Here is a 12693-nt window from a genome sequence, read left to right on the forward strand (position 1 = left end):
TCGGTTTCCTTTGAGAAGGTAATTTATCTTTTCTTCTACCTGCATTCCTCTGCTGCTGAAATCTTAGATTGCCAGAGCTTCTGTGACAAATACCACATGATGGGTCAGCTTAAATAACAAGCATTTCTCCCAGGGTTGGCAGAGTTCTAGTGATGGAAGTCTTTTGTCCATGGCCATCTCTCTTTCTCCTCCCTGCTTCTTCTGCCTTCTGGCTTCTTTTAATTCTCACTTCTGGTTTCTCTTACTCCATTGCCTGAGTTCCCTCTTTTAATGCCTCCAGTTACAGATTAAGGTCCACCCTAATTCTATTTGGTCACATCTTAACCAATAATGACACCTTCAAAGGGTTCTATTTATAAATGGGTTCACACCCAAAGGAAACTGGGTTAAGATTTGAACATGTCCTTTCTGGGGGACACCCCAAAGCAGCTTTCGTTTTCGGTGCCAGCATCTGCAGCAGCAGAACAGGAAACCTTCACCGAATTCAGACACAGGAGGACATAGGGCAGACAGGCAGGACACCTTCCCTTGGGCCCTGAGCGCCGTTATCTAAGAACAAGGTTAAAACCTTTGAGCTCTGCTGGTTTTGAATCTGGGATCCCAAGCAACAGAGGCAATCTGCATTCTTCAACACTCTTATTCGGTGTGTGTGTTTGTGATTTGCGACGTCCTTTGTCATGGTGATGTTCATGTGTCAACTTGGTCAGGTGAGGGTACCCAGGTGTCTGGTCAAGGAACCACTGGCCCAACTGTTACTGCAAGGACATTTGTGGCTGGTTAATCAACCAGAAGGCTGGTTTATTAAATCATGAGTCAATTGGCTGCAGCTATGACTGATTACGTCAACGAAGGGTGCGTCTTCCACAATGAGAGAATGCAATCGGCTGGATTTAATCCAATCAGCTGAAGACTTTTAAGCAAGACAGATAGAGGGCATTCACTTCTTTGTCTAGCCAGCAAAGTCTTTTCTGAGGACTTCGTGGGAGTTGCCAGTTTGCTGACTGAGGAGTTCATCAAACACCTTCATTGGAGTTGCCAGTTTGCCGCCTGCCCTATGAAATTTGGACTTGTGCATCCCCACAGTTGCATGAGACCCTTTTTATAAAATCTTTTATTTAGATACCTCTTGTTGATTCTGTTTCCCTAGAGAGCCCTGACTAATACGCTCTTTATGTGATGGGGTGAATGGTGGCCCCCCAAAAGATACATACACCTTCCAACCCCTGGAACTTATAAATGTGATGTTATTTGGATGTTGTTTCTTTGCAGATGTAATTACTTTAAGGCTCTTGAGCTGAGCTCATCCTGATTTATCCAGGTGGGTCCTAAATCCAATGACAAGTATCCCTTATAAGAGACTGAAGAGGAGATGGCCAGGTGAAGACAGAGGCAGAGATGGCAGTGATGTGGCAACAAGCTGTGGAATGCTGGCAGGCACCAGAAGCTGGAAGAGGCTAGGAAGATTCTCCCCAAGAGTCCTGCAAACACCTTGATTTTGAACTTCTGCCCTCTAGAACAGTGAGAGAATAAAATTCTGTTTTTTAGGCCACAAAGTGTGTGGCAATCTGTTGCAGCAGCCCTAGGAAATCACCTTATGCTAAAAATCCTCAAGCCAATTTTATCTTTAGATGTGTCCTCTCCTCAGAATTACAGGTGTGTATATAAATCTGTTCTGGTTTGCTAAAGCTGCCAGAAATGCAATATACCAGAAATAGACTGGCTTTTACAATGGGGTTTTATTACTTCACAAATTTATAGCTCTAAGGCCATAAAAGTGTCCAAACCAAGGCATCCACAAGAGGATACCTTCACTGAAGAAAGGCTGATGGTGTCCGGAACCTCTGTCAGCTGGGAAGGCATGTATGTGGCTGGCATCTGCTGGTCCTTTGCTCCCAGGTTCTGGTTTCAAAAGGCTTTCTCCAAAATGTCTCTAGGCTTCTCTCTCTCAGCTCCTGTGCATCCTTGCTTGTTCTCCCAGGGCATTTCTCTCTCAGCATCTGGGGGTCCTCTCTTAGCTTCTCTGGGGCAAACTATGAATTTCATCTCTTGGCTTCCCTTGGCTTTCTCCAGGTTCTGGCTATTTCCGTGGGTCTTTGGTTAGCATCTCCCAGGGTATTTCTGACTACATCTCCAAACATCTGTGTCTGTGTTGGCTGTGGCTCTCTTTCTCTACCTCAGTTAAAGATTCCAGTAAACCAATTAAGACCCACCTTGAACGGGTGGTGTCACATCTCCATGGAAATAATCTAATCAAAACGTCCTGCCCACAATAGGTCTGCCCCCACAAGATTGGATTAAAAGAACATGGCTTTTGTGAGGTACATAATAGATTCAAACCAGCACAGGACCCAACAACCGATCTGTTCCAGTTTGCTAATGCTGCTGTTACGCAAAATACCAGAAATGGATTGGCTTTTATAAAGGGGGTTTATTTGTTTACAAATTTACAGTCTGAAGGCCATGACAATGTCCTAATTAAGGCATCAACACAAGTATACCTTCACCAAAGGACGGCCAATGGCATCCGGAAAACCTCTGTTAGCTGGGAAGGCACGTGGCTGACATCTGCTGATCCCAGGTTGTGTTCAAGCTCCTCTCTCAGCTCCTGTGCTTTCTTCAAAATGTTGCTCTTGGGGCATTTTGTCCTCTCTTAGCTTCTCCGGAGCAAACACTGAGCTAGCCTCCCCAAAGTGTCAGCAAAAGTCTGCTTTCAGCGGCCATCTCCAAAATGTCTCTCTGAGCTGCTCTGAGGTCCTTCTGTTTGTGAGCTTTTTAAAGGGCTCCAATGATTAAATCAAGTCCTATCCTGAATGGGCAGGGTCCATAACTCCATGGAAATAATCCAATCAAACATTTCACCCACAGTTGATTGAGTCACATCTCCATGGAAACACTCAAAGGATTCCAACCTAATCAACACTAATACATCTGCCCCCACAAGATTGCATTAAAGAACATGTCATTTTGGGGGACATAATACATCCAAACTGGCACGGCATCTCAGACTTCATATGCTCAAACCAAACTCCTAATCCCCCTGAAGGCTCTTTCTCTAAACCTGCTCCTCCTTCCATATTTCTTTGTTGGGTAATAGCCCCTCCATTCTTCCAGGTGGTGAAGCCACAAACCTCAGGATTGCACTTGACTCTTATTCTCTAATTCATGGGTGTGGTGGCTTGAAGGTATACACTGCAGGAAAACATGTTCTTAATATTATTCCATTCCTGGTGGGTGTGAACCCTTGTAAATAGGACCTTTTGATGAGGTTACTTCAGTTAGGGTATGGCTCAACTACATCAGGATGGGCCTTTTTGTTTTTTATTAGAGAAGTTTACAGAACAATCACGCACAAAATACAGGATTATCATATACCACCCTATTGTTAACAGCTTGCATTAGTGTGGTATGTTTGTTACAATTCATAAAAGAACATTTTTGTAATTGTACTATTAACTATAGTCCATTGTTTACAAAAGTGTTCACAGTATGTGCTGTACAGCCCTGTGGCTTTTTTTTTTTTTTTTTTTTTTTAGATTTTTATTCTAGTAACATATATACAATCTAAAATTTTTCCTTTTAACCGCATTCACATATATAATTCAATGCTGCTAATTGCATTCATAATGTTGTGCTACCATCACCACCATTCATTAACAAAACTTTACGATCAACCCAAATAGAAACTGTACAATGTGAGCATCAACTCCTCATTCCCTACCCCCTCCCTCTCCCCTGGTAATCTGTTTTCTAGTTTCTGACTCTATGAATTTGCTTATTTGCTTATTCTAATTATTTCATATCAGTGAGGTCATACAATATTCACCCTTTGGTGTCTGCCTTGTTTTGCTCAACCTGATGTCTTCAAGGTTCATCCATGTTGTTGCATGTATCAGAACTTCATTCCTTTATACAGCTGAATAACATTTCATTGTGTGTGTATACTACATTTTGTTTATCCATTCATTGGTGATGGACACTTGGTTTGCTTACCTCTTTTGGCAGTTGTGAATAATAAACATAGATGTGAAAATATCTGTTTAAGTCCCTGCTTTGAGTTCTTTTGGGTATATACCTAGAAGCTGGATTGCTGGGTCTTACATTAATTCTATACTTAACTTTCTGAGGAACTGCCAAACTGTCTTCCAGAGTGGCTGTACCATTTTACATCCCCATCAACAATGAATGAGTGTTCCTATTTCTCCACATCCTCTCCAAAATTTGTAATTTTTCTCTATCTTTTTTAATGGTTGCCCTTCTAGTAGGTGTGAAATGGTATCTTGAGGCTTTGATTTGCATTTTGGTAATAGTTAGTGCTGTTTAACATCTTTTCATGTGCTTTTTGGTCATTTATATATCTTCTTGGAGAAATGTCTATTCAAGTCTTTTGCTCATTTAAAAAAATGTGTTGTTTTTTTCTTCATTGTTGAGTTGTAGGATTTCTTTATATATTCTGGATGTTAAACCCTTATCAGCTATGTGATTTCCAAATATTTTCTTCCATTGAGAAGGTTGCCTTTTTACTTTCATGATAAAGATATTGAGGCACAAAAGTTTTTAAATTTTGATGAGGTCCCATTTAGCTATTTTTTCTTTTGTTGCTTGTGCTTTGGGTGTAAAGTCAAGGAAACCATTGCTTAATATAATATCCTGAAGATGCTTTCTTATGGTTTCTTCTAGGAGTTCTACAGTTCTGGTTTCTATATTTAGGTCTATAATCCATTTTGAGTTGATTTTTGTATATGTTATAAGGTAGTGGTCCTCCTTCATGCTTTTGCATGTGGACAGTTTTCCCAGCACCATTTTTTGAAAAGACTGTTCTTTCCCAATTGAATGGACCTGGCAAAAATCAGTTGGCTATAAATGTAAGGGCTGAATTCTGAGCTCTCAATTCTATTCCACTGGTCTCTGTTTCTGTCCTTGTGCCAGTACCATGCTATTTTGAATACTATTGCTTTGTAGTAAGTCTCAGGTTTTCAGGATGCCTTTGGCTATTTGGGGCCCCCTATCCTTCCATATAAATTTGATGATTGGCTTTTCCATTTCTGCAAAGAAGGCTGTTGGAATTTTGATTGGGATGTCATTGAATCTGTATATCACTTTTGGTAGAATTGACATCTTAATGATATTTAGTCTTCCAATTCATGAACACATTTATTTAGATTTTTTTTATTTATTTAGCAGTATTTTGTAGTTTTCTGCACAAAAGTCCTTTATATCTTGGTTAAATTTATTTCTAGATATTTGATTATTTTAGTTGCCATTGTAAATGGAATTTTTTCTTGATTTTCTCTTCAGATTGTTCATTGCTAGTGTATAGAAACACTACTGATTGTTCCATGCTGATCTTGTTCCCCACCACTTTGCTGATTTCATTTATTAGCTCTAGTAGCTTTGTCGTGGATTTTTCAGCTTTTTCTATATATAGGCTCGTTCATTCACAAATAGGGATATTTTCACTCCCTCTCCAATTTGGATGCCTTTTATTTCTTTTTCTTGCCTAACTGCTCTGGCTAGAACTTTTCCATTACAATGTAGAATAACAGTGGTGACAGCGGGCATCCTTGTCTTGTTCCTGGTCTTAGAGGGAAGGCTTCCAGTCTCTCACCATTGAGTGAGACGCTAGCTGTGCATTTTCCATATATGCCCCTTATCATTCTGAGGAAGTTTCCTTATATTCCTAGTTTTATAAGTGTTTTTATCAAGAAGTGGTGCTGGATTTTGTCACGTGTCTTTTCTGCCTCAATTGAGATGATACTGTGGTTTTTTTTTTTTCCTCTTCATTCTGTTAAGGTGGTATATTGCATTAACTGATTTTCTTATATTGAACCAACCTTGCATATTGGGGATAAATCCCACTTGATCATGGTTTAATGTGCTGTTGGATTCTGTTTGCTAGTATTTTGTTGAGGATTTTGACATCTATGCTCATATGGGGTATTTGTCTGTAATTTTCTTTTCTTGTGGTATCTTTATCTGGCTTTGGTATGAGGGTGATGGTGGCCTCATAGAATGAGTTAGGGAATATTCCTTCCTCTTTAATTTTTTGGCAGAGTTTGAACAGGATTGGAATGTTTGGTGAAATTCATTCAGTGATGCCAACTGGTCTTGGGTTTTTCTTGGTTGGGAGATTTTTGATTACTGATTCCATTTCTTTACTAGTTATTAGTTTATTGAAATCTATTTTTTCTTGTGTCAGTGTAGGTAGTTTGTGTTCTTCCAAGAATTTGTCCATTTCATCTAGATTACCTAATTTATTGGCATACAATTGTTCATAGTATCCTCTTATAGTCCTTTTTATTTATGTGGGGTCTGTAGTAATGTCCCCCCTTTCATTTCTGATTTTAGTTGTGTCCTCTCTTTTTTTTTTTTCTTTGTCAGTCTAGCTAAAAGTTTACTGATTTTATTGATCTTTTCAAAGAACCAACTTTTGGTTTTTTGATTCCCTCTATTGTATATTTATTCTTGATCTCATTTATCTCTGCTGCAGCCTTTGTTACTTCCTTCCTTCTCCTCACTTTGGGTTTGGTTTGCTCTTCTTTTTCTAGAATATCCAGTTGTGAGTTTAGGTCTCTGATTTGAGATTTTTTTTCTTTTTTAATGTAAGCATTTAGGGCTATACATTTCCATCTCAGCACTGCCTTTGCTGCATCTCATAAGGTTTGGTATGTTGTGTATTTGTTTTCTTTTCTGCCCTTTTTTTAAAAATATTTGTTTTCATTTGCCTCAAGGTATTTCCTGATTTCCCTTCTGATTTCTCCTTTGACCCACTGGTTGTTTAAGAGTGCATTGTTTAATTTCCATGTATTTGTGAATTTCCCAGCTCTCCTCTTGCTATTGACTTCTAGCTTCATTACCTTGTGGTTGGAGGAGACACATGGTCTGATTTCAATTTTTTAAAACTTTTTTAACAGTTTTATTCACATACCATACAATCTATCCAAAGTACACAATCAAAGGCTCTTGATATAATTACAGAGTTGTGCATTGACCCCCACAATCAATTTGAGAACATTCTCATTGCTCCAGAAAAATCACATACTCCTTATATCTCTCTACTATTGATGCTTAACTTTGATTTCAATATTTTGAATTTATTGAGTCTTGCCTTTTGACCTAACATATGGTCTATTCTGGAGAATGATCCTTGTGCACTTGAGAGGAATGTGTATTCTGCTGGTGTTGGGTAAAGTGTTCTATAGATGTCTGTTGGGTCTAGATTCTGCATTTCTAACATGTTCCCAGGCGGTGCTGATGCTGCTGGTCTGGGTTCCCCACTTGGAGAGCTGCTGAGCTAGATCTTCATGTGCTGATGTTGGGAAGTGCCTATCATCTGTCATTAAATGACAAAAGCAAGCTTGCAAGGATAGACTAATGAAGATGGAGTCTTTCTTTCCTGGACTTCCTGAGACTTGTCCCTGTCTCCAGGCCACTGTGTGGATTTGTGATCTTGTTCCCTTCCTCACTCCAGGGGCACTGTTCACATTGTGGGCTCTGTGAATGCCATCTTCTGGAGTTGTGCAGTGCACAACCTGCGCAGCTGCCCCAGGCAGCCCTGTCTTGTCCCTGGTGTCTGTCTTCCCCTTCCTTCCTCTGTGCCTTGGCTGCCCGCCTTGAGGTCAGAGCTGGGATGATTCCCAGGGAGGCAAATTATGTTCATTTTGTCTGTGTGACCTTGGGAAGTGACTTCCTCAGTTTACTCATCTGTAAAATGAGGACAGAGATAGTTACCTCACAGTGTTCCTGGGCAGGGCTTCTAAAATTGTACCCCCACCTGATATTGCTGCCCCTTCCCTGCTTTATTTTTCTCCTTAGCCCTTAGCACTGTCTAATATGCTATGTATTCAACTTATTTATCACGACTGCTATTGTTTTCTTCCTCTAGAATGTCAGATTCATGGAACAAGTATTTTTTTTTTTAATTGAGTGAAATTCGTATAACATAGAATGGACCATTTTAAAGTGAACAACCAGTGGCATTTAGTACATTCATGATGTTGTACAACCACCATCTCTTTCTAGTTCCAGAACATTCTCTTCACCTCAAAAGAAACCCCATACCCAGTCACTCACCATTCCCTCCTCCTCCCAGCCCATGGAAACTTCTAGTTTGCTTTCTGTCTCTATGGATTTACCTACCCTGGATATTTCATATAAATGGAATCACACAATATGTGACCGCTTGTGTCTGGCTTCTTTCACTCAACATAATGTTTTCAAGGTTCATCCACAGTGCATTATGGATCAGAATTCATTCGTGTTTATTGCCTATGATATTCTATTGTATGTATTTACCATATTTTGTTTATTCATTCATCTGTTGATAGACCTCTGGGTTGTTTCCACCTTTTGGCTGTTGCATATAATGCTATATACATGCACGCATTAATATTTGTTTGAACACCTGCTTCCAATTCTTTTGGGTTTTCACCTAGGAGTGGAATTGCCTGATCATATGGCAAATCTGTGTCTAATTGTTTTAGTTTCCCAGGCTGCTCAAGCAAATACCATGGAACGGGTCCCGTTAAACAATAGAAATTTAATTGCTCATGGTTTTAGGCTGGGAAAAAATCCAAATCAAGGCATCATTGAGGCAATGCTTTCTTCTTGAAGACTGGCATTTGGGGGCTGGCTGCTGGCGATCTTTGGTCCTGAGCTTGCACACGGCAGCATCTCCTGGTCTCTCCCTTCTCTCCTGGGTTCCACTGATGTTCAGCTCCTTGCTTCCAGTGGCTCGCTCTCTCTGTCTGAATTTCATTCTCTTGTAAAGGACTCCGGCCATAGGATTAAGACCCATCCTGATTGAGGTGGGTCACACCTTAACTGAACTAGCCTCATCAAAAAGTCCTACATATAGTGAGTTCACATCATCATGAATGGATTGGTTTAAGAAAATGTTTTTCTGCTCCAAACCACCACACTATTTGGCGAATCCCCAAACTATTTTCCAGGGCCAAGGATTCGTGTCTGTCTTCTTCACGGCTGTAATTCCCACACTTGGAACAGAGCTGGCTCCCAGTTGGTGCTTAATAAATATTTGCTGAAATTAACAAATGTATAAATAACAAACATATAAACTAATGCATGAATGTATAAATAGGGAGATGGAGAAGTGTCAGATGTAGAAGAAGAGTTGGTTGCATAAAAAGCGCTTACTTCCTGGCAGTAGTAGATGCTCAATAACTGCTACATTATTGCTGCATTATTATTAATTTCATTCACGCTGAGCTTTCTAACTAGGAAGGCTGCCTAAAGCAGGCTCTCCCTCACTGGTTCTTTGACTAGACACTGAAGGGGTCTAAGCCAGGGATGAATTTTGGCTGGGGGGTGGGTGTACCTTGTGTTTTGAGGTCCCCGGACTCAGATGCTTCAGCCCGGCTTCTCCTCACTCATAGTTGGGGACCTGCAGGGGAGGATATTAGGGCGAGGGTGCTATCAGGCGGCAAGAGTGAGAGAAGAAGGGATGGGATGGGTTGTCCGTGCTTCCTGTTTAGTCTGTGTGAGTCACGTGACAAGGGGACCTGCACCTGCCCCGCCTGGTTTGCTGTCCACAGTTCCTTCCTCTTCCCTCACCCACTCATCCTGCCCCGTCTGGCCTGTACAAGACAGTGGCTGCGTTAGCATTTTGTGAGGGGGGCCGCCTCAGAGCTCCGGATGAGGCTGGGGGCGGGAAAGGAAACTTGGGTCGGTGCGAACCCCGCCACGGTCTGCTGAATGGGGAGGCTGAAAAACAAGGGCAGCGAGGCCTGGCCTCTCCAGAGATCCCCTGGGGAAGGATGTTTTTCTGATCTAAGCCAGGTGCCGAAGATGTTCCATCCTGGCCCGGGGGGCGTTGGAGGAAGGGGTGAGCCTGGGAGGCCTGGCTTCCGGGGTAGCCTCAGTTAAGACGCGGCAGGCAGACGGTCACTTAGTCATTCAACAAACATTCTCTGCACTCCTACTGTGTGCCAGGCAGGTCAGAAACCTGGAACAAGGCAGACAAATATCCCTGCTAGTGGGGGCAAGGCAGGAAGTGAACAAGATAAGTGAAATGCATCAAATGTCTGATGGGGATAACTTTTTAAGGAGAAAAATATAGAGTATATGGAGAAGAACTGGCTTGGAATTTTAAAGACAGTCACTTTAGAAGGTCTCACTGGGAAGGTGACATTGGAGCCAAGACTTCCTGTTTCTAGAATATACCAGGAACTTCCTCTCTCAGGCCCTTCACCTTTTGCAGGGAATTGTTTTTCATCAAGAAATCCACATGACTTTCCCCTCACTTGCTTAGGCCTTTCTCAAATGTCATCTTACCAGTAAGACTTTTCCTGATCATTCTTTAAAATTTTATTTTATTTTTATTGTGGTAACATATATATATAACACAAAATTTCCCATTTTAACTATTTTTTAAAATAGACCTTTTGTTTTGACATAATTTCAAGCTTATGGGACAGTTGCAAAAGTAATACAAGCCCCATATAAAGAACCCCAACACAACCCCCACCCAGGGCCCTAGATCCACCAACTGTGAACATTTTGCCATATTTGCTGTTCCTTTCTTTCTTTTCCTTCCTTCCTTTCTTCCTTCCCTTCTTTCTTTCTTTCTTTCTTTTCTTTCTTTCTTTTCTTTCTTTCTTTCTTTTCTTTCTTTCTTTCTCTCTTTCTTTCTTCTCTCTTTCCTTCCTTCCTTACTTCCTTCCTCCCTCCTCCCTCCCTTCTCTATCTCCATATTCTTTAACCTATTTGTCGTTCTATCACTATCATCTATCTATCTCTAACTTCTAAACCTTTAAGAATAGGTTGTGTAGCTCATGCTCCTTGAACTTAATACTTCCATCTACATTTCCAGAGAACAAGGATATTCACTTACATAACCACATTAAGTGCAGTTGTCAGGTTCAGGAAATTTAGCATTGTTATAAACCTTACATTTTATCTTCCAATTTTTCATGTGTCCTGATAATGTTCTTTTGGGAACTTTCTCCTCCATTATCATTTTAACCATTTTAAAGTGCACAGTTCAGTAGCATTAGTTACATTCACGATGTTGTGCTACCATCACTGGCATCCATTACCAGAACTTTCCCATCACCCCAAACAGAAACTTCTTACCTGTTAAGTAAAAACACCTTATTCCCCACTTTCCCCATTCCTAATAAATCTACTTTCTGTGTTTATGAATTTGCCTATTTTAGATATTTCATATAAGTGGAACCATACAATATCTGTCCTTTGGTGTCTGGCTTATTTCTCTCAACATGAAATCTTCAAGGTTCATCCATGTTGTCGCATGTATCAGAACTTCTTTCCTTTTTTTTTTTTTAACAACTGCATAGTATTCCATTGTATGTACATACCATGTTTTGTTTGTTTGTCTATTGATGGACTTGTGGGTTATTGCCAACCTTTGGCTATTGTGAATAATGCTGTTACGAACACTGGTTTACAAGTATCTGTTTGAGTTGCTGCTTTTAATTGTTTTGGGTATATACCTAGAAGTGGAATTTCTGGGTCATATGATAATTCTATATTTAATATTTTGGGAAACTGCCAAGCTGTTTTCCATAGCAGCTGCACAGTTTTACATCCCCACTCACCCACATTGTACAAGAGCTCCAATTACTCCACATCCTGACCAGCATTTGTTTTTTTTCTGTTTTTTAAATAATAGACATCCTAGTGGGTATGAAGTGGTATCTCATTGTGGTTTTGATTTGCATTTCTCTATTAGGTCATGATGCTGAGCATCTTTTCCTTTGCTTATTGACTATTTGTCAATCTTCTTTGGAGAAATGTCTGTTCAAGTCCTTTGCCCATTTTAAAATTGCATTATTTGTTCTTGTTGGGTTGTAGGATTCCTTTATATATTCTGGACATTAAACTCTTATCAGATATAGAGTTAGCAATTATTTTTTTCCCGTTCCGTAGATTGTGCTTTCACTTTGTTTATAAGGTCCTTTCATGTACAAAAGTTTTAAATTTTGATAAAGTCCATTTTATCTATTTTTCTTTCATTGCTCATACTTTTGGTTGTCAAATCTAAGAAATGACAGTCAAATCTGAGGTTCTGAAGTTTCCCCCCTAGGTTTTCTTCTAGGAGTTTTATGGTTTTAGCCCTTATGTTTATTTAAGTCCTTGAGCCATTTAGAATTAATTTTTATATATGGAGTGAGGTAGGGTTCCAGCTTCATTCTTTTGCATGCAGATATCCAATTTCTCCAGGACCATTTGTTGGAGAAATCATTTCTTCCCCAACTAATGTACTTGGCACACTTATCAAAATATTTCCTTCCTTAATGGAATGGTGTACTGTGGTGTACGCATACAGTGGAACACTGAGCAACTACAAGAAGGAGTGAAGCTGTGAGATACACAACAAGGTGAATGGATCCTGTACACAGTATTTGAGTGAAGTACACCAGAAATAAAGGCAAACACTTCAATGCCTCACCAATATGGACTAACTATAATGTGTAATCTCAGAATTGAATCTTAGAACATAGCCTAACATGGACATAATAATTGTAATAGTCCCTAGATTGTAAGCTCTTACAGCAGTTAACTCTATCCCTGAATTGTAATGCCTATCTCTAAACTTTGAGATGCTGATCCCCTAACGTTTAACCTGATTGGTCTCTGGAACAATGCATATCTCTGAGACACCTGAAACTCAGAGCTAGAGCTCGGCAGATATGAATGTCAGTATTAGTGCAT

The sequence above is a fragment of the Choloepus didactylus genome, chromosome 25, assembly GCF_015220235.1.
Source record: "Choloepus didactylus isolate mChoDid1 chromosome 25, mChoDid1.pri, whole genome shotgun sequence".
Taxonomy (NCBI): Eukaryota; Metazoa; Chordata; class Mammalia; order Pilosa; family Megalonychidae; genus Choloepus; species Choloepus didactylus.